General features: G+C 32.5%; 1 protein-coding gene across 1 annotated transcript in view; it reads left to right on the top strand.

Annotated features, from left to right (window-relative positions):
* Positions 1-24202, top strand: part of LOC145248915 (sex peptide receptor-like) — a 1158544-nt gene that overhangs the window by 387217 nt on the left and 747125 nt on the right. The gene's annotated exons all lie outside the window — the stretch shown is intronic.

Here is a 24202-nt window from a genome sequence, read left to right as displayed (position 1 = left end):
CCATAAAACCAACCACATATACTGCTACTTCTCCCTCTCCTTTCTCTCCCAGACTCTGTGTATTGACAGCAAACAGAACAGACTTTCTGTCTTTTGGAGGCGAGTGCATTAGAAGAATTACTATTACAATTTCCTAGAACTGTCCGTCTGTGGAACACATTATTGTTACTCTGCTAACCAGGTTATTATAACGTGGTAATTCATGATCCAATCTAAACAAGGTTTCTATTGAGCTGTTCTCGTAAATAATAAATCTCTAGGTTTCATCAATACTTATCACCACGGGGTGTAGTAATAGCCTTTACTCTTATCATCGTGTGAACTTTTAGTCATCATAATGGGTCTATCCAGTAAAAGAATGTAAAATATTAAGAAGTGGAAACCTTTATTTAAATTTCATATAGCTTGGATTCTTTTGAAAGTTTAATAATCATTGTAAATTAATTATTAAATACTCATCGGAGTAAAATATGTTGGTTTATTGTAAGTTGTTTTCAGTGGATATATATCAATTTCGTCACGTGTAAATGTCGTAATGTTTGGGCAGGACAAAAGTGAGTAGCTCTTCAGGTTTCGAGTTTTTGAATGTAGGTGGATGTATGTTCACAGGAATTATAAACATAATTTTATTATCAAGTTATCCTAGGGGTATAATCTCTAACTTATGAATATTTTTTTATTAAATCCTTCAGAAATGGTTAGTTCTTAGAAGCATAATATTTACGAAACTAAGCGATTGCTAGTCTCAGTGTGACTAATCACGTGCTATCCGTTTTTATTTTACTCAGATAAACTAAAATATATCTACGTATGTATTTGTACGCGTGAGTTTACATTCTTTGGGGCGATGTTTACTGGTTATATAGAATCACACTTTAAGGCAATTTAAGCATGACGCACCTGAGTGAGTTACGGAGTCACGGCGTCTCATGGCGCGCTGTTTAGCAACAACAGATTTATGTTTTTACATCGTATTTTTACAGTTGGAGTTTCAACCCATTTATTATTTGTTGTAAATGGTTGTGAGTTTAAACTTTTTTAGTGGAAATCTTTAGATTTGAAAGAAAGGAATCTTAATAAAGCGGAAAAAATGTAGCAACTAAAGACCAAAGGAGAGGAGAAGAAAGATCTAGCCGAAAGAAAAAATACAGTAAAGGGGTAGCTTATAGAACTCGTATATCAGTCTCTGATTATCACAATTGAAAACTTATCGACCTTTTAAGACAACAGAGTATTCTGGTATTCAAAGAGCTTAATATATATCACACAAAATGCGTATGTATATTCTAGTTTTCAGATGTAATAACATATATTTTCCAGGATGCGTTACGATATGACTAAAAAAGGACTAATCTGAGAACCTGTTGAAAATCATAAGGCCACTTTATATTCCGTTAATATGAGAAACAATAGCTTGTGTTTGGAAATTTGATGTTCAACATCACGCTGTTCGAGTTTATAGACGTGCATATAACCAATACTCATCGACCCTGCGATACTGATCCGATTAGAATAATATCACTACGTGAGCACCCATAAGTAGATATGCGTAACGATAAACGTGGCTGTCCCAGTTATCACCTTCTCGTCGTATAACAACGTGTTTACACTAAGAACAACATCGAGGAAGAAACGATGTGCCTTAAAAAAGTTTGCAGACATTTTTCGTATAATCACTTTTAAAGATAGTGCACGCATTAAACTCTAGACCCCCTTAATGAGTCGGGGACTTGATGCTTACATTGGTCAAATAATCAGTAAAAAGGATAAAACATTCTTGGGACAAGTTTCGCGCAAATCTTCCACATCTTCAGTACTTCGCGAATAGTTGTGTTTACAATTCCAACATTGACATAAGACTGTGTACCTATTATCTCTATAGACATATGACGGTCCTTGTTCATGAAATTCTTTAGTTGGCCAATCAACTGTGATGTTCTTATTTTCTTGCACCGGCCACACCTCTCCTCATCTTTAACAATCTGCCCGCATTCTTTGAAACAACGCAATCTGCCCGCATTCTTTGAAAACAACTCAAAAACTGATACACGATTCAGGCAAGATGGCCAAAGAGCATTTCGAAGCATACTGTACGTTTCTATCGCAGTTTTCACAGTTTAAAACAGAATTTTATTGACTATCGTTCTTATAAATTTTCCTCGCTGCCAGATTGCATTTTTTAAATTCACCAGCTGTAACAATCAGGCTTTATTAGGGTATAATCCAATTACCGTTGTAGCTGTTTATTTGATCTCATTAAAACTCGTCAGTCCTTCCATCAGATGTATGCCAATAACATACTGAATTTTCAATTATCTATGACAATTTGAAGTGATTGTACAAAAAAAAAATCAGGAAACTTATTGAAGGCTCTTTCTATCCTTACCTTTTTCAATAATACTACAAGCAGTGAAGCAAAATATAGTAGAACCCCGGGATACGCCATGGACCATTATTAAGAAAATACAGTACAGTACAAAATATAAACACTCACCCTCTTATATATATATATGTATATATATATATATATATATATATATATATATATATATATATAAAATCAATTAACATTATAAAAAAAAACATAGTAAAGCGGAGCAATACTCTAACCAGGGGCCAGAAAATATCGTATTACACATAGTAACCTTAAAAAATCGTATGCTATGGCGACCCGGTGTTCTACTGTATATTAAAAATAAAACGAATGCTATTTGGAGAAAAACATATACATCTCCACAACAGTCATATAACGTTTCTTTCAGAGCATAATTTATATTTTAAGAAAAATGAAACGCGTACTACTTCTTATAACTATTATTAATTCATGCGATTATGAACAATAAATGACTATCGTTTTACTAGAATAAATTTTCGTTATATTGAGGATGCTTGAGGTAGTTTTTCTTTACATATCATAATGTTATTTCTGTATGCAACTGTCTTTAAATCATGATTAAATTAAATGTATTTATCTAAATCAAAATATGAACAATAAGTAAGTTTTTCTTAAAACAACATTGCATATTATTTAGTCGATGGCGTAACTAGTTACTAAAGTATTAGGCTAGATTTTATCAAGCATTTTCATATAATGTACCAACTCGCCAATCTTTCACGAAAAACGCCCATCTAGCTGAATCCACTATGAAAAATTTCCCCCACTCTTTATCTGTGCCTAAATCAAAACGTGGATTCCATGAACAGGGATTTTTTCTTAGAACTGCACGCTTGTGGAACTCTGTTCCGTCTGCTTGCTTCCCACCTGACTACAACTTGGGTGTCTTCAAGTCTAACGTAAACAAATTCCTAATGAACCGCCCCCTTAAGTAAACACTTCATCAAATCTCAACACTAACGTATTGTACTTGCAATAAACCTTATCCCTGAGTGGCATCCGGGCCTTGATAAGTGGTGACCACCGTGTAAAAAAAAATTCAGTTATTATGAAGACGTTATTGAAACAAAATATAGAAAATGTACGTGCTATCGATGGAAACGTCCGGGTAGTTTTCGTAAAACGCGAGAAGTTACTGAACGAATGTGTCGTAAATTTATATTTTTCAACAAACGCTACAATTTTTACTGACACATAAGTATATACATTATTAGAAAGCTTGTTAAATAAAATAAAAATGAGTTGAAAAATGGAAAACGATATATATTTTTGTTGTTAAGAAGAAAAAACTACGTTTATTTATTAAACAGTTTATAGTAAAATGATAAATACAAATCACGAAGAAAACATTCATCATAAACTAAGTTTTTGGAATTAATATTTATTATTTAAGTAACAAACAACGGATAGCAACATTTTATTATAATATTTCTTGATTTTTTCCTGTTTAAATATATTATAAATTTTAGTTTTCGTTTCATAATAAATGTTTACTTTAACGACGTTGGGGCTGGAATATAATTGACTAAGATTTTCAACCTTCTTTCCACGTTTTACGTAAGCTTCTCGAAAAATGCCGATGATAGATCGGTCTTATTAGGTTGGTTGGCTGTTTTTGTTTTACGGCATATCAACCCTTTTCGGGTTATTTAAGGCCGAATCCAAAGATTTTAATGAATTTTTTTTTTAATAGAATGTATTTGTTGTTTTCACGTCGGTTTCTATTTTATCCATAGTTGGGATCCTAACAGGTACTACCACTCCGGGTCAGAGTGGACCTGGGAGCAATGGTAATTAAAGGGTGGCTCCACACTCCCCAAAGCCCACAAGCTGGGGCCTCACCATTGGATATAGTTTAAGGTCATATCCAGGACCTCCATTGAGGGACTTTTACCATCTGCAGGGGGACAGTCGGCGTATTCTAATGCCCCATCGACAGGGCCAGGTCTTATTAGGCTAAAAAAAAGTAATGTAAAATTCGAGTTGTAGAGCGCATATTTGAGGTATTTGTGTTCTAGTCATATTCTAATCCTAAACCAACTGGAATGAAATTAAAATAATATTATTTTACATTTTAAATGTATTTAACTTAAAACTCATTGAAATCATTATTGGTTCATTTTAAGAAGTCATTCTGTCTACCGTGCTTAGGGTTAAAAACGGTTAAGTCTTACTCTTGAAGTCGTTGATTTTTAAAAAATGATTACCATTATGAGGCTACACAGCAGTGTTTTCACAAGCATACCCATCAGAAACAACAGGAAACAGTTTGTTTGTTTTTTGTTTGTGTTTTTAAACCTAGTGTGTGGAAAAAAAAAGAGACCACTCTCTTCCTAGATCAATGAAAGCGAATTAATTTTAGCTTGCGGAAATTTCCGTGCAATGTTTTAGCAAATCTCCGAAAAACATAGCCTATAGCTATGAAGAGGATGACATTGCGTTTATTTATTTATTTTTTATAAATATTAATTAAAGTTACCGAAAACATTACAGTAAGATGAACAAACATCGCATGAAGTCAAAATACCTTATTCAGCATGAAGTCATTCAAAATATCCCTCCGGCAAAGAAACTGTTTAAACGAGCATCTCTCTTACATGCTACGCCTTGTAATAACGCATCGACGGCGATAACACAAATAATAAACAGCCGTATCACGCTTATAAATACCGCTTTTACGAGGACAAATATCGGATAACAATGGGTATTAAGTATACTAATACACATTATTCACAGTTATTTTTCTTATTATTTATTAATATTATCCACTCCAAATGGGCTTTCACACAGGCCATCAAAGATCTCCTATTGAACACCTGTAGTGTTCCCTAGAAGCTGAGTTACAACAAGTCTTCCCAGTTTTCCAGTGCGCTCACCTCTTCTGATGAAATTAGCAAATAGATTTGCATTATCGCAACAGCCGCCCACTATCGATCTCTCTCTAGCAACGGCCATGTTTCTCCAGTAGAATTTGAGCGTCAATAAGCCTCACCAGGGTCTAATTCTCTTTGCACTTGTCCAGCGGAGATCTAGTCAGTGCTCTATCCTCGGTCTGTCCATTTTCGTTGATCCTTCTCGGCTATTTGGCATCATTCTTTTGTGAGAGCGGTGGTTCGATAATGAGAGGGAATGGGGAACAGGATAGGAGAGGTTATTATTATTATTATTAGTAGTAGTCGTAGTAGTAGTATTAGTATTATTATTATTATCTGTACTTACTACGTGTTAGGAGTTCTCACAAAGGTCATTCGCAGGAGCTCTACACTGAAAATACCGGCGTTGTTATCTGGAGTCTGAGTTGCAATCGCTAATTACTTTCTATAATCATAACAATCGCTTGTGATTTGCTCATAACTAGAAATTACCATTTGCTAATACTGTAATGGTGCTTTCAATAAGTATTCGCAATGGCTAAGTCGTATTGGCACACAACCAGTAAATGACTGGTCAATGCTTTCTATCTTGTAAGTTGTACGTCCTGCTCCTAAATTGCTACCCAGTATTTGATGTGGTGCCAGCACGGCATTTTGTTCTCGGATGGAGGAAATATCGATTACACATTTAAAGTTTTATTAGTTCGATATGGTTTTCCTCTATCTTTTTTTTCTTTTAGTTCTTTTACAGTTTTTATGTGATCGTTTATCGTTTGTAGTTCTGCATTCAAGAATTCTCTTAAAATTACAATCATGTTTTTTATATTTTTATCATTGTATATTTTTAGTCACACCGCATCGCATTCTAACCTTTTCCATTATTTTGAAGTTTTCAAGATTGTTATTAATGCTCGTATGGTTATACATATGATCTTATCATTCTTCATACTTCATATCCCTTTCAGCTCTTTGTCTTTGGCTCTTTCCGTGTATTTAATTCGCATATGTATTTCTTTGATATTCCACTTGTAATCTAGTAAAACGGTGAAATATCCAATACGACAGGACTTTTCTTTCGTCTTAACTATTATTAAATCTGGTCTCCTGTAATCGCTGGGTTTATAAATTTGTAGGTCCATGTTCCGTGAGATGTTTTGATATTCGTTTTCAATTACTGCTTCCGGTTTGTGCTTGTACCATTTCTCTTGATGTTCATGAGTAAGCTGTTTAGATAGTTCACAGTCTATTGCCTTCCTCATTTGGGCGTGCTTATTCTCATATTATTTTAAGGTTATTTTCCGAATCGTTTGTCAGCATACTCTTTTAGGTGTAATGCTTTGCGCATGACCATAACATTTCTGGTCATCTAAATATTCTACTACTAAACATGAATAAAATCTGAGTGTTTTCAGCGTCTTAAATTATTTCCAAAACGTCGCTACCCTCTCTGATTATTCAAGGTATAGCATTAAAATTTCACTACAATAAAAAATGTGGCACACATAATATTAATAAAGGTTCATGTAATTGAACTTCTGGTTTTAAAGAGATCTTTCTCCCTTCTTGTGTTGATATAAAAGTTTTATTTTTTTATTTGAAAGTTAGGTAAACAAAACACAGTACTTCAAAGATTAGAATCAATAATAAATATTGTCACAATATCTTAATCGAAATATATTTTTAAAATGCAAATGTAATAATACCCTTGCATGTCGTGATTTTGAAAGACGCACACATAAAAAAACACCGCTCGAAATATGAGTTTGGTTATCAGAAGTTTTTAATGGGTTTTCTGTATTTATCGAATTATCTCAAAACATTCTTGTGCTAAAGAAAGTTTCAGTTAATTCAATTTTAAACGTTTTACCGGCTTTGAGCAAAAATGCATTCAAAGTATTGATTTTCTTTGATAACTCGCATCGATCACAGAAATTGAAGACGTAAATGCTAAATGTGTATTTAAAATGGATTTACATTTTTGATCTCCATTTTTGAACAGAATTAAAACATCGTTAAATATTCAACTTTATTATTTTCTAATAAACATTAGTATTCTCTTCATTTTGTAAAAATATTTATAACCTTTTTGTAAAGATATTTCCAATTGTATCCCTGACTTACCTGAGTTTCATAAAATATCCTGTTTTTAGGAAATGGTTTTTCCGATTTAAATCTGAAACAACTTTTATCATTTTGCGTAATGTCTCTCTATTTTACTTTCCCGAGTAATAAAAACGGAGAGTATTGATAAGTCGTGCACAATTTAAAGTCGGCGGTAACATCGGTATGAGAATAAAATCCAAGAAATGGGCAATCGTTACATAAAAACAAAATATAGAAATAAATTAAGGCCATCAATAAAAATGTAGTAGACAGCATAGTGTCTTACGGCGTTTCCTTAGTTATGAAAGCATTTTAAGTAATTAGATTTTATTCAACTGTAAATAGAATCGCTACAAAGATCTGAAAATAAACAAATGGAAAATAGAAATAACTGTTAAAAATAATATTTCTACACATACACGTACACGAGATTTTACATTTTACTTTTGCTATAACATCTACTTAGACATATGTCCACACACACACACTACACACAAACACACGCACATATGTATATATATATATGTGTGTGTGTGTGTGTGTGTGTGTGTGTGTGTGTAAAAGTGTTGTGTCCGAATGCTATATCAACTCAGTTAGTGGGGAACACCATTATCACGAGTGAGTATATAGAAGAATACTGACAGTATTAGAAGATAGTTTCAATAGTTTCCAATGATATTACGTCCATTTACCAACATCATCTGCCGTACCAGATAATAGTTGTAGATGCCCCTAATATTTCAGAATGCTACCTTTTCTTCACAGAATAAAATAAAAGAAAACGTATACAACTGTTGGCGGGGATTTGCTTTTGTCTGTTTTATCTTTTTATTTATAAGTTATTTATTTATTCCCGATAATCAGTGACTAACTGACAAATCAAAATCCAGAATACGATTTTTGATGGATATTGAGTATTGGTGGGAATAATTGTAGCTTTTTAAATGTATAAAAAGGAGTATTTTTGCGTGCTACGCTTAAAGTGTGTACTTCGAAGTGTGAATATCTAATGTATTATTGAGATGGATATCGGTTCGAGAAAAGGAAATAGTTATCGCGAGGTAATTCTACAGCTGCCTGGATTAGTTCTGCTGCTAAAGTGTACACAGCAATATGTATACACGTATACAATGACGTATATTTGCGTACACGCACATGTACACACACATGTACACACGTGTTCTTTTATTTTAAGCATTTAATGTACACATTTTCTTTATTTGTTATTTGTTTATGTATTTTTTACATAATAATTTCTTCAGTTATTCTATTTGTTTATATATATATATATATATATATATATATTCCATCAAAATACAGCACTGTATCGTTGTATCACAACTCATCAGTGCAGCTAGATACACGTCTTTCCCCAGCCGTGGGTCCAATCTATTACCGTCCCGTTGACAGTCGGCTGTTCTAACCATCGGACCAAGAATCAGTGCTGTAAATATTTCTCCTCGGGTGGGTATTTAATCCACACCCGCCCGTTGCTTACAGTGCTCAACCCGTAAGTTTGTTTACAAACAAATTAATTGTGGGCTTCGCTTAACTGCTTAAATACGCGTCGAGTAGAAAAGATATTTACAAAGTGCTCAACCCACAAGGGGGGTATTTGTTATCCACAGACAGTACTATTTCGTAGTATCGAAAACTCATCGGTTCGGCTAGAAATACAAGTTTCTCCAGCCGTTGATGTGTGCATATGAATGTATTTAAGATTTCGTCCAACCTTCTCATTTATTTACCATATATTATTATTAATTAGTGGTTATAGGTGTATCGGAATGATATTTTTTATTAGAAGTAGTGAGTATATGGTTGGTTTATATAAACACAGCAATACCTATAAATATATATGTCTACATCTATATCTATTTATCTATCTATCTCTATCTATATATCTCTCCGTCTCTCTGTCTCTCTGTCTCTCTCTCTCTCTCTCTCTCTCTCTCTATATATATATATATATATATATATATATATACGCATGAAATATCTATAAAATGTTGCCATAGAAAAGACAACAGTTTCATTTTCGTTTTTTTCAAAACCAGGTTTGTTGGTATGTCGTAGACTATCTACTCGTTGGCTAGTTGTGTACAAATTCGAAGAGTGATAGAAGTCTTTGCTTCTGAAAGTGAATGTTCCAGAAACGAGAGGGCATGTACATCTCCTGATATGTACTGATCCAAGTGATCTCAACAGACACATTGCAAATCCGGATAGTTTAACGCTTTATGTCATGCCTATGGCGATGAAAATAAAGTTTCAGTCTCCAATAATAGTATTTTGTGTGGTTTCAAGGTACAGCCACATCATACAACCTCAGAGATCAGACGTCGGCTTGAAAGTTTACACCAAAGTGTACCTGGATGTGCTGAAAAGTGTGATCATCCCCTGATGCGTTTAGATGGCCCATGGCATAGAATATATGGGTCAACAGGAATCGGCGCTTCCCCACAAGTTGCAGGGGACCAATACTTGGCTTCAGAAGGAGTGTTTAGACATTGCACATTTCTTTCATTAGAAACACTCCTCCCTCGACCCTGACTTGCAAGACTATTTCATTTGGTTATACGCCGAGAATATCTCCAACATTACCCCCTACAATACCAAAGCTAACCTGATTGCTTCCACCCACTGAGTTTGAGCAGAGCTCCAACCGACCCTTGTAGAAAAGGCAAGCTCCCAGTTCTAGACCCATATTGAGGACGTGATCGAGACTGAAGGCAGAAACAAATGTAGACGTCAGTACTTTTACATTATCAAGTTACCTGAATTAAGGTTTAAAAAAGATGTAGTACTTTTTTTAGTGTATCATTTTTGTCGTATTACCCTCTCTCTCTCTCTCGCTCTCTCTCTCTCTCTATCTCTCTCTCTCTCTATGTGTGTGTGTGTGTGTGTGTGTAAAATTTTGTTGAAAATTCCAAAACTCATGTTTTCTTTTTATAACCTTCGTTTATTTCCTGGATTATTCTATTACATCTGTTTTATTGATGAGTAGGCAATTTTACGATTTATGTTCCCATAAAAATATGTTGTACCCACCAACTTTATCAGATGTTTACCCATTAGATTTTTACAGCAAAAGGTACATTTTTAACATGCTGAACATCGTATTTGGTTAAAAAGATTTCCAAAGCCATGCCTCTTCACTTCCTCCGTCTTTTGGATATATATATATATATATATATATATATATATATATATATATATATACATACATATATATATATATATATATATATATATATATATTGCCAAAATTCTAATTAGTAAAAACTTGAAGAGAGTGATAAACACTATTGCAGACCAAATATGTGTTTAATTTTTTAGTACCGTTTTACCTGGTTACATGTTTCGGTTGCCAAACTATATTTAGTATCCGGCAGCTTCGTCAGACTTTACAGAAATGGGTATTATTATTTGCAAATTGAGTTTAGAGAAAGCACGCGGGGAACAAGCTGGAAAGGGAGGGGGAGGAGATCGTTAATCGTTGTGATAAGATTTAAAGAACATTAGACTGTGTTAAGGAAGTCTAGCTAGCCGCGGATTGAGATATAGCGATATAATTTTAGGTTTTAAGATTTAATAGATAATATAATTGGTGGAAGTAAGGCGAGTTTTTACTTGTTAAACCAGACACAGGAATATATAGAATAGGTGAGGGAAATATATATATATATATATATATATATAGAGAGAGAGAGAGACAGAGAGAGAGAGAGAGAGAAGTTGCGTATGTGTCAGATGCTTTTGGAATATTAAGGGTTAATTTCAGATTCTTCGTAGTAACTAAGATTAGTCTTCTCGAAGTAGGTTGCGGTACATCGAACTTAATTACATTAATGTATCAAAATTTATTGACTATGAACCGTATGAAGTCGAAGTTAATACATGTGCAACCATACACGTATATACGCATATATATATATATATATATATATATATATATATATATATATATACACATACATATATAAAAATGCACCCATATAGACGCGCACACACGTATGTATATATATACGCACATATATATACATACATATATATATATATATATATATATATATATACATATGCATACGTAGAGGTAAAGATCTCCAGTAAGATATTGATATATATGTATATATAAATTCATACATACACACATGTACACATGTATGCACATACATATATATACACACAGGCCCACAGATATATACATACATATATATATAGAGAGAGAGAAATACACATACATAGGTAGGCATGTGCATATTTATACTAAATAAATAAAGTAAAGTTAGGATAAATAAATGGGTATAATTAATAAGGCGAGGTTAGGTAAATGCATGATAAAATATGTTTCAATGCATGTTGTTGGTTTAATATTTGGGAGTCTGTGTTGTCGCCTGGATATAAGTGCTCATTAGGTAGGGATTGAGTTATAGTGATTCGTAGGTCCTAATGATTAGGTAGGTTTAGATCCAGAAAGAGATAGACGGAGGACTAGGATAATGTTCCGGGGGTGATTATATGGTTTAATATACTAGTTCGGGATGCATGATATTACGGGCCAGACATAACAAGGTTACAAGTGTTAGGGATTTCTATAAGTTTGCACACACACACACACACACACACACACACACACACACACACACACACACATATATATATATATATACCGACATATATACCGACATATAGCCCATGCAATGCAGATACAGGACAACATACACATGGGAGTACCGAGGTGAAAAAAAAAGAGATCTACATAAAGATAAGTATAGAATAAAATGCAAAGTAAAAACGATAGAGATAACAAGAGGAAGGGAAGGAAGAATGATGATTGTAAATTAAATGCAGTGAAGGTGAAAACAGGTTTAGGAATCAATTATAATTCCTTAAGTAGTTTTGTATATATAGTGCTTAAAGTTATATGTATCGGAGATATAAATGTAAGTAGTAAAAATTATTAATTAGGCTGAAGTATTCACATTAAGGTTGTGTTATATTTTTAGCTATATGGTTAGTAGGATGTTTAAGAGTTTAAATGCGGCTGGCCTGATATAGGGGGTCCTGAAGGTTTAAAGGTTTAAAGTTATGGAGGTGGTGCTTAAGTTATAATGTCTCAGGTGTTCTTGTAGTTCCGTTAAGTTTATATATATATATATATATATATATATATATATATATATATATATACATATATATATATATACATATATATAAATATATATATATATATAGAGAGAGAGAGAGAGAGAGGGGTGTATAACCTAGGGTTTTGGATAATAGTTATGTCTAACCTTATTTTCAGTGCCAAATGTATTGCAAATATATGCATATACAAATACACACACAAATACGTGCATGCACATATATCTAGATATACACATACACGCACCCATACGTCAACCCATGCATAAAAATACATATACATAAATACACCGATGTACACGCATACAAATATACGTATACACATATATACACACATAAACAGATACACAGGCAAATGTACACGACACATGAATATATACACCTATACATGTACATATAAAGACACATATATATAATTCATGCCCACACTTACACATACATATGCATACAAAAATACAAAGACGGGCATATAGAGAAGTAAGTAAGTGCGTTAAAGGTAATAGTATTTTAAGCATATACATATAAATGCACACATATCCATACAAATATCAATACAGATTCCAATATATGCACACTTATATATGTGGAGAGATATAGTAGTGATTAGTAAGTGGGGATAGTTGGATCCGCGTATAGATGAATGTGTAAATGATAAAATGTAGGTGGAAGAACGAATACGGTGTGTAAGGGAGGTAGTTAGATTTCTATAGAAGTAGAAGAGAGTATATAGAAATATAGGATAAGTAGGATACTTAAAGAGACAGAATATTAGGAGGGGACGGGGTACGTCTAATGAATAAGAAAGTGAGACGGTTACATAAAAAAAAACTATTAAAATATTCAAGAGGATATTGGGCTATATTTCTAACAAGTAGAAAAGGGAAATGCGGATTCTACATGATTGTATGGTTAATAGTCGGTCGGGTGATAGTTCTAGGTAGGTTTAATTGTAGGGTTTGGGCAGGAGTCTATGGTAATTTTGTGAGGATTAAATACTTTAATTACTATTCTAAGTTGGGGTATTTGGTTTTTAACACCTTATAAATCACTTTATGCTCACAGTAATATTGGAGCATCTATGTATTAAGATATATACCCATGCATATAAAGCATTGCGCGGATGTACATTTCAATACATTCCCATGTGGATCTCAATCAGCAGGTGCAGACCCATATATTTACATGTATAATAGTTTCCCACATAAAATTGTGGAGATTGTGTGTGAGATATGTAAGGGTGGGTGGGTAAGTTTAGCTAGAAAGTTATAAAATGTATATGGCGATTAAGCTACACTGAATATTCCGCGTTTCATCCACTCTAGGATTCTTCAAGCTTATACTTTCGTATATTAATTTTATGTGAGTAAATTAAGTAGTTGTATATAAATATATATATATATATCTTTATATATATATATATATATATATATATATATATATATAGCCAGTAGAGTTTAGTTTCCTAGAAGTACATCCAATGAAACAACGTGTGTCTTCCAACGAGTGCTCAATGAGTGAACAGAGCAGGTATGTTTGTATAAATAAATTTAATATATATATATATATATATATATATATATATATATATATATATATATATATATAAGTAAGAAAAGCATTTCATCCAAGGCATGACAATTGTAACCAAAATGTTTTTACTATAGACTTTAAAAATAAAGATACACGATTAAATTTGAAATTTATTTATTTTCCAAGTGCACTTTTATAATGTTTACAAAGTAAGGTATGAAAATTTAATACCTTACATTGTAAGACTTTGTAGTAGACGCAGATTATTAGGTAATCTTGTATGATAGATGAGATTATGTGGTGTTTAAAATGGAAATATTGGAGATATAAGTTATTTTGTTGGAGTTAGGATTGTTTTAGGGCGAGGGGTATGGCAATATACAGTATAGGGAGGATGGGGTAAGAGGATTTAATTGTGTAGATGGTGCAGTGATTGGGTGTATGCGGTAGATGGTTGTAATGTGTGTCTGATTCAGCAGATCTAAAATTATGTCGTCTGAGAGATGTTTCAGAAAGTTGTATAATTTCTAAGGAGGGGGGGATTTGTTATGCCGGCAGTTTATGATAGTTTATAACGAGAAAAGTAACAGTTTTTTACGCTAGACTTAATTTCCAGTTTTAGAGCTATTATATTCATTTCCTTAGTTAAGGTTTTCTTTAATTTCTCACATTTAGGGGCATTTGAATTTTCAACTACGATAAGGTCATCGTCTCTGTATAATCCCATGTTTTTTTTATTCATAGTTTTTTGTGAGATTGCATAGAATGAAGAGACCAACTAGGTCAGTTGCTCTGTTGAATCTAAAGAGCCAATTTATGGGTCAACTGAGCAGAGTTGGTTCCTCTTACTCCATTGGGTGACTTGGCTGATTAAGACTGTTTTCTGAGATTTTTTTAAGAATGTCAATTTCGGATGGTTGTAGGTCAGAGAGTTCAGATACCAAGTCTAAGACCTCATTGAACAGTACATTTGATATGGAAGGATAGTAGTTTTCGATGTCGAACTGGATGAACGCGACCTTCTTTTTGTTTTGGATATTTTTGAACAATTTAATGGTGTCCTTAGTGTTAATCCATTAGTTTAGTTCATATTTGGTTTTGATTTGTAAATTAATTCTTTCAAGTATTTTTTTTTACTAATTCTTCCTATTTCAGCCTTAGTGGGGTTTATAAGTCTAGTCTAAGGTCTCATTTCAATATTGGGATTATGGTCCTTAAGCATAATGTAAGCCTCGTTACTTGATAGGTTTCCGACTCTGATGCTAATTTTGAGTAGGTCAATGATATGTTTGCTATCTAAATTAACTAGATCTGAATCTGATTTTTTATAGTTCGTGGTAATGTTTTCTTTAAGTAGTTTTAAGTATTTTTGTTTGTGGAATGTTGTAAATGTTTTGCGTCTTATCAGCTTTGACCTACAATAATTTGGCGGTGATAATGCTTTTGACTAGTTTGTCTAGGTGGGGCCGGAATGAGTTTCTCTGTCTGTCTGTATGTCAGTCTGTAAGTCTGTCTCTCTCTCTATCTCTTTCTTTATCTCTCTCCCTCTCTCTCTCCCTCTGTCTCTTTCCCTCATCTATTTCATATATTCCGGTGCCTAACTCCCACCAACTTATATTATCTATTAAATCTTAAAACCAAAAATTAAAATCCTTCCCTCTCGTCTCCTAACCCCTCTTCATCTCCCTTTCTCTCTCCTCCCTCTCCATATATGCCTATATCTCTATCTGCGCCCATCCGAAAGTCCTAACACCCAACCACAACACGCTAATGTTATTTAAACCTCATAACTTAACAATCGTACATCTCCTACCCCTCCATTTCCCCCTTTTTTCCTCACGCTACCTTTGAAATAATTTTTCCAAATAATAATAACCATTTGTGTAAAGTCTGACGAAGTTTCTGAATCGTAAATATGTTTCGGCAACCGTAACATGTGTAACTAAACAGATAAAACGGTAATAAAAATTAAAACATATATATATATATATATATGTGTGTGTGTGTGTGGGTGTGTTTGTTTTACTCTCCAAGATGTTTGCTGAAATAATTACAAGTTTTTTTCAATAGACAGTACAATAAATTTATCCTACCGATCTCGTCAGACAATCTAAGCCAAAATAAATTAGAAAAAAAGATTATTTTACATTATATATGAGTATCCAAAAACCAAACGTTGAGGTGCGGGATACAGTGGCGGGGAGGTGTTAGAGGAAAGAAAATGAAAATAAAAAGAAAAGAGATTGGGGGGGATAAATATAGTTTGAATTGCATTTAATGATAAAGAATATAAGGAAAGGCATCGAAATTAATTAAAAACAGGAGAGAGGAGATTGTTTATTAAAAGGAATAAAAGAAAAACGGAAAAATATAACGGAATTAGAAAGAGAGGCCGAAAGGGATAAATAATGAAGAAAAGTATGTCATACACGTGTCAATAGAGTGCCGCAGTAATTTGCGCGTGTTAACAAAGTCATAATTGGGTTAGAGTTTCAGTGGTGTCTAGTTTCTGTGGCAGAGGTGGATGGCGCAAAAATACGCTTAGTTGAAAGATGGACACATGCATCCAATAAATTAATACAAGCTCTTTTTATATAAATGAATGGGATAAGTATTATAGATCGATAATTATAAAAGTAAAGTGTTAAGACAAAAGGTAATACATTTATTGGGGTGTTAATGAATTTTAGTTAAGCTAAGAGGGGAAGGATGTAAAATTTCGGTGTTTTAGAATAAAGTTTTAAACTGATGAAAATATCCTTAGTTTTTTTTATTCAGATTGATGTGATTATGCTGTTTATTTTTTTATTTCAGTTTTAAAGAAAAAAGGTTTATATTTGGATGAGTCTGGGACTTAAATATTCATAATTTACACAAGTATATTTTTATTTCTGAGCTACAAAACAGATACGGTCATATGTTGGACATTACAATAAATTTATCCTACCGATCTCGTCAGACAATCTAAGCCAAAATAAAATAGAAAAAAAGATTATTTTAAATTATATATGAGTATCCAAAAACCATTTTATGTGAAAATGGAATTCTGAATATAGCCATTTTTTGTTATGTGAAAATGGAATTTTGAATATAGCCATTTTTGTTTTCTTTTTGTATATGCTTTATAGTTTCATTTAACATAATTTGAACTTCATGAATTAAGGGATTAGTTGTAATAAAGGTGCAATATACTTGCGAAAAATATTCTCCCTTATATATATATATATATATATATATATAACTATATATATATATATATATATATATATATATATATATATATGTATAACTATATATATATAACTATATATATATATAACTATATATAAAAAACTATATATATATATATGAAACTATATATATATATATATATATAAAACTATATATATATATGTAAAATAAAAATTACAATTAAATTTACGAACATGATGCAAGATGGTAAAACTAAAGTATATTATAATTATTAATGAAATAACATTCATAAAGTATTCTCAACAGACATAAAATCTCGATAAAAACACTTTGAAAAAGAGTTAAAAACATATTTAATTTGAAAAGGAACCACTAAATAAGTGGATAGTCCTTGATCCGCGGAGTTTCGTAGAAATACTTTCCTTCTAATCAGAGGGTAGGAATTAGCAAAATGCGGGATCGGATTTTGCATGCAAAAGTATTTGGTGAAGCTGTAGGTAAGTCACAGATCTTACTTGATAACAAAAAGCGAAGCGGAGGAAATATGGTGAAGAAAAAGTTGATTTCAGGTGGTGAATTGATAGTCTGGCGAAATGTCAAATTTCCAATGGCGGTAAAAGACAAAAGTGTAAATCCAAGAAAGTTAGTTAAATTTCCATTCGAACAAGTAAAATCCAAGGAAATCGCGTAATTGGAAGATAGTCCAAAATAATCCAAAAGGCCAAATCCGTGGAATAATTCACAAATAGGTACAAGGAAAAATGGGAAAGAATTCCAATAATATTATTAAAAGAAACATAAGACATGCGTTAAACTCGGCTGCCGAGACAAAGTGTAATTAAGAAACGTGAGTGAAGATGAAGAGTAAAACAAAAAGCTTGAATGGTGATTGAATTTAATATAAAATAGAAAAACAAATGTCAAAATGACACAGACCAGGTGACGTTAAAAGGCGCCAACATATAGAGCAAAAAAGAGGTCAACTGAAATGTACAGGTTATTACTTAAGAAAATATCAGCAGGAGTTATTAAAAGACACTAAATGAAAAAAAAAGGCATACGAAGTTGAGAGTAAATGGTGGACTGGTAATTAGTTTAAACGATTGTTTTTACTTGTGTTCCTTATTTTTATTTTCTCTTTTGAGAGTTAAATAGAAAACAAACTGATGGAAGTTATGTTCATATCATAAGTTATTTCTAAAGATGATCACTATTACGTAATTTCTTTCTTATTCTTTGTTTTTCTCTCTTTTTTATGAAACATCGTTTTTACATTTATGACACGACTAAAGAACCAAATAATTTTTCTCGCATCAAAATATTTATTTTCTTTCTTTCTATCTTTGTCTCTATTAGTACCTTTCTCTCTCCTTCTCTCTCTTTCTCTCTCCCCCTCTCTCTCTCTCTCTGTCTATATATATATATATATGTATATATATATACATGTATACACGATTGCTACTTCTTGACAGACGTTTGTCATCTCTTCAGTAAATTTTATATACTTTATAGTAATATATATATATATACATCTATATATATATATATACATATATATATATATATATATATATATATATATATATATATATACCATGAAGTAAAATATGGAAGTAGTTTATGTTTATTAGATATTTCACCATTTTATTTTTCGAATGCAAATTGATAATACGCAGCTCCTTTAAAATGATTAATGGTTTAATTGAATCTATTAGTAATATATATTTCTGGGTTATCAAACTTTTTCAACAGGAAATTATGTGGTAAGCTACTTGGAAATGATTTAGTTACTGGTAGGATATATCTGAAGATTTAATGCACATAAACTGATGGATAGGTTCAGCAAAATATAAATAACGCTCACTCTCTCTCTCTTTCTACATGCACACACATACACAAACACACACAAACACATATATGTATATATATATATATATATATATATATACATATATCAATATATATATATATATATATATCATCTACATATATGCATGTACGTATACTTTGAAATATCTGCAAAGATTATAGTTGTAAATTTAAGTACTACTAGTACTTAGTACGAGGCGTATTTTTCACTTTCCTTAGAACTCCTCCAAATAGTAAATTTACTAATAAAACGGGCTCACATTTCTCACCGTGTTCTTTAGAATATATATTCAATAATTAATTACGATAAAGCAAATACCTGCACATTGAGGTTCATATCTCATATGCGACTATATTATGCACATTTTAAATAGATTTCGAAACATTCTACCTATTCTTATGGTTGCATAAATTAATATTTTCTCATTTATCTACCCAACCATCTATAGACTAAAGAGTGGTTCATATTATTACCCTTTAAAAACAAATGTTCATTATCAGTGTTATCTCATATAAGCCTATTGTAACTCTATATTGAACCGTGACACTCCCTGTCGGTTACAGAGCGCTAGACGGCCGTGAGTTGCCATGGGGTAATATTGGATACTGCATTCTCCTACTTTGATTTTTATTTCCGATAGGTGAAGAGCTGAGTAATCTGATGCGATTAATCAACTTATAATGTTCGGTGTTAGCATGCGTTCGTTCGTCACTGAAAGTATTGTTAAATCTGTGAATTACCCTGTCCTCAACCTTACATCCAATTTGAACACTGTCAGTAATTAATCCATCAGCGACTGAGCCTCGCAATTCAAGTCAAATGAAAACATCAACCATGAAGGTAGGGACTCTTGATAGAACCCGGTAGTCGGTCGCGAGTGGGAGGTGCGGAATGATTGCCTTACGATGGATTTTTATATAATGGTAAAGTAATGTTTATTTAATTGTTTAATGGTAAAGATGGTATATATTTCATGTATGCAAATAAGTTTTTACGTTCTTTATTTTAGTTAATGAATAATTTTGGCGGCTTTTCTGTTGGGTAAGTTGTTGTGCAAATAGTGAATATACATTTCTGAGGGTGCATAAATATTTCCAGGTAATGTTGTCTTCATGTAATGGTAATTTTGCCTTGATATTTTAAAATGTCAGTCATCTTTCTATATGCAAAACAGTAGTTCACTCCTATAAATTCATAATATGCATTGTAGCCCCGTTAACTAAAGTTAAACGCTTCACAGGAAAACAGTTGTTACATCAGTAAAATTCAAAGCCAAAATAATTTAATTTTTTGCGCGTTAGAATGTAGATGGCTATTGCAAGAACCAACTTATTAGTCATCTTCATTCGAATTGCTTTGCAGATACATTCATTATGTTTGGTGGGATTTGGTAGTCTTTCATTGCCACCTATATTAGGAACAAACAAAACAACGCTCTTCCAGTCGTCCTAAACGCACACTCGTATTTAAACGCAATAAAGAGCATTATCGATCAGAAATGTAAGATTATATGATAAGTAATATTCAACATTGTAACGCGTGTATTTTAAAAGAACAATATTTGTATTTAATTATATAGGAGTAGCATTAAAGATAAGCTTTTATTTCCTACAAACAGATCAGAGGGGACTGTAAATTGTATTAGGATAGGCGAAATGGTGCGTTTATGGCCTACAAATGTGATCGCTATATTGCAGATATCGCTGGTGTTGAGATACTAAAAAACAAACCATTTCATGCTGGGTCGTTAGAAGCAGAGATGAGTCATTTACTTCCTGCCAAATTTACACTGTTAATTGTGATTATTATGCGGAAAAATAAATTCTGGAGCAAGAAACCTCGCGCGTTTTTCGTCTTTCACTCCCACTTTCGTAGCTATTGAAAATCTTGAGCGTCAAATATTGGAGAATTTTGATTTAGAATGACAAAGCACATTCCAGAAGCATAATGGATCACTGACAAAAGTGCATTGAAAATGGTGGTAGTAATGTAAAAAAATTATTTCTGAAGAACAACTATTGCTCGTTTAAAGGACACTATCTGCTTCTTCGTAGCCGATTATCTTCACGAGTTAATATATATGAGGTGTTACATTTAGAACAACATTTGTAACGTAATTATTCAGAGTTACTGGTTTCAATTAGTTGTCTTTTAATAAATGCAGATATAGTTTTATACTTGATTCCAAGACTAAACTCCAAATTCCAGTAAAATATTCACTTGGTATCCCTATACTTGGAAATTGTAAGCTATAAATAGAATACGTTTTTAGATTAAAGTGTAGGCTATAAATAGAATACATGTTTTTTAGATTTATCTTGATTGTTTAAAGATATGCAGACATACGCAGACATAAACTCAGTATTTTTAAAACACTTGTGTTGAAGTGTGTTGGATTTCCCTAATGTGGTTTTAGAGAATGCGAGAATCGGGCTAAAATTATTGGGTTAAACAGATAGTCCACAAGGAGACTGAAGATACTAATGCATTGCACAAGGATAAACCTATTTAAAATGTAATGAATATAAAACATCTGAGTTGTTTAAATGCAGAAATACAAGGATTCACAACTGAAAGATTTAAAGTATTGATAGGTAACAAGGACAAAACGGCTTAATATAGGCGTCGTCTACAAGAGTATCGTGAGTGTAGGTTAGAAAAGTTGCTAAGTAGTTAAAGAAATTATAGAATGTCAAGACATAATTAATACTATTAATAATAGGAGCTGAGGTGACAGTTCTGTAAAAATGGTAAAAAAATGTTTGGTGCATTACTTTAGATTAATCTACTGAAACCCCAAACAAAGTCTCATGAACAAAAATATTCGCTGGATTTTGATGAAACAGCTACTAAGAATATTTAACAAAATAATTCGAAATATCAAGAATAGAAATAGTGATGAATATAAGCACCTTTTCCAATCATGCTGGAGGTAAACCCCGGCACGTTTTGACTAGTTTGGACTTCGAAATACATACCAAGTAGAAAGTGGCGCCATTAGTAGAGAGCATGAACTATAGTGGCAGCTTTTTCGACCACGCGATGTTCGAGTTTATGGTCCTTCAGAAACATGCGACGGATCGGTCTTGTTGATGTAGAGTAGCGGGTATGCAGTACTTAGTAGCATTAGTTTCTACTTGAAATACTCTGTTGGGTTCCGCTATTTTTAAATTAAAGTTTTTTAATTGCTTTTTTTGTCTAACAGAATGTACTAATAGATAGCAGAATTAACTCTTACTTAATTCATATCAATAATAGCGAATTTTTAAAAAGAGATTTGCTGCAACAGGAAACCATTCTAACTAGTTATGTTTGCCATTAAGGATTTTTAGGAGGTGACATTTCTAACAATGGTTGAAGTCAGATGTGTTATCTATGAATAGTAATTATCTTAGAAGTATAGTCGAATTACTCTGATAAGTATATCGTAAAAGTTTCGGGGGATTAAAGGCATGTTTTCTTGCGTGTTGCTTTAACAAATGGTGACGTTATTCACATAGAAAATAGTATCTGATAATTTTCCTTTATCAACGGTGTCGTCGATACCAGTGTAAAAGCCAACTACTCCATTTATAACACCAAAATGAAAACGGGTGAAATGATATAATTTTCCAAATACCACAAATGTGTATTTTCGATTCTCGAGAATAATCGGGATTTGGTTAAAAGCAAACTGCAGATTCAGAATAGTAAAAATAGTACACTTCACTATGTCATCCACAATATTTGCATTTTAGTCATAGTTTATGCACCAAGCCTTGCAAGTCTTTTTATCATATCGCTATAATCAACGAGGATTCTTTTTGTTATTATACTCGTTAGACGTCACTGATACGTGAGCTCCCCACGGAGACACAGAGCTCTATTCTGCCTTATTTTAATATTCTAGCTGATATGCAATTAATAAATTTAGTATCTCTGATAGTATGGTGTTGTGATTTAATAGCAGTAGGCCTTGTAATTTAGAAACAAGTGGTAGAATAGAGGCGGAGGAGTAATATCTATTGATGGAAATGGGTTAATCTTCTTAACAGCTTCAATACAAATTTCACCCCATAACTCTTAAATTTTAATGTCTCTTCGTTGTATTCTCATTATATAGTTTCCTATTATAATGTCAGTAAAGAGAGGTGTAATTACTTGTATTGATATGGAAGATAGTCCCTTATTTTCCAGTGAAATATGTATTCTCTTCTTTATTCTATTATTGACCTTATTTCTTATTCTGTTATTTATTGTCTCGCTAATTATCTTAGCGTTGTATGTAGCATTTGATGAAGCTATTGTGTCTTATAAAATAGATTCAATTCCACAATATTTTTTACTAATGAAAATATCTATATTGCCGGGAGCGGCGATGGCATTAACAATAGCCATTTATTATACATTTCATTGAGGTAATATATTTTCTGTGTGTTCCAAATCCTGTTACACATGGCGGGAAAGGGTCAGCAGCATAAAGTGTAGCAGAACTAAATAAAGTTCTGCATACGATAGCCGAGTATCCATTTTTTTCATGTTTTGGGCTCTGTGTTAAGCGCCGAATATAGTGTCCGTTAATCTTGGTGGGGGTGTGGTTCTAACAAAAGAAACACGCCCTAAGGGATTATATATTTTCTTTGTCCTTGTTACATGAGTAGCTTCACAAGGACATGGTAACAGCTATTGTATCGTTCCGTAGCATTCCAAACAATTACTACTTGTTCTACTAATTTAGCCATGGGAATGATTAATTATAGGAAAATGATTAGAGTTTTTGATTAAACGAGTTAAAAAGGAAATGATGTTGCTGACATACGCGTCCAGTATATGCTAGCTTTTATTTATATCAGTATTGCCAGTTTGGAAGATGCGTTATTTAGCAGGAACTTCTAATTGGAGTATAAACGCATCGATATTTGAGAATGTTGTTCTAAGGGTTAGTAGCAAATTTATATCATATATAGAGTGCAACGGTTTTATATAAGCAGGACAAAGTACTTTCATAGCAGTATGGTATATATTGGTGGTGCTTATTGTTGTATAATTCTGTAGATATAATACTAGTTCATGCAGAAAGAATATTCCCCAAAAACACTCAGATATTTTTCA

Source organism: Euprymna scolopes, chromosome 27 (genome assembly GCF_053919585.1).
Source record: "Euprymna scolopes isolate OS-2025 chromosome 27, ASM5391958v1, whole genome shotgun sequence".
Lineage (NCBI taxonomy): Eukaryota > Metazoa > Mollusca > Cephalopoda > Sepiida > Sepiolidae > Euprymna > Euprymna scolopes.
Note: the sequence above shows the minus strand (reverse complement) of the source record. Positions and strands in the feature narration are given on the sequence as shown.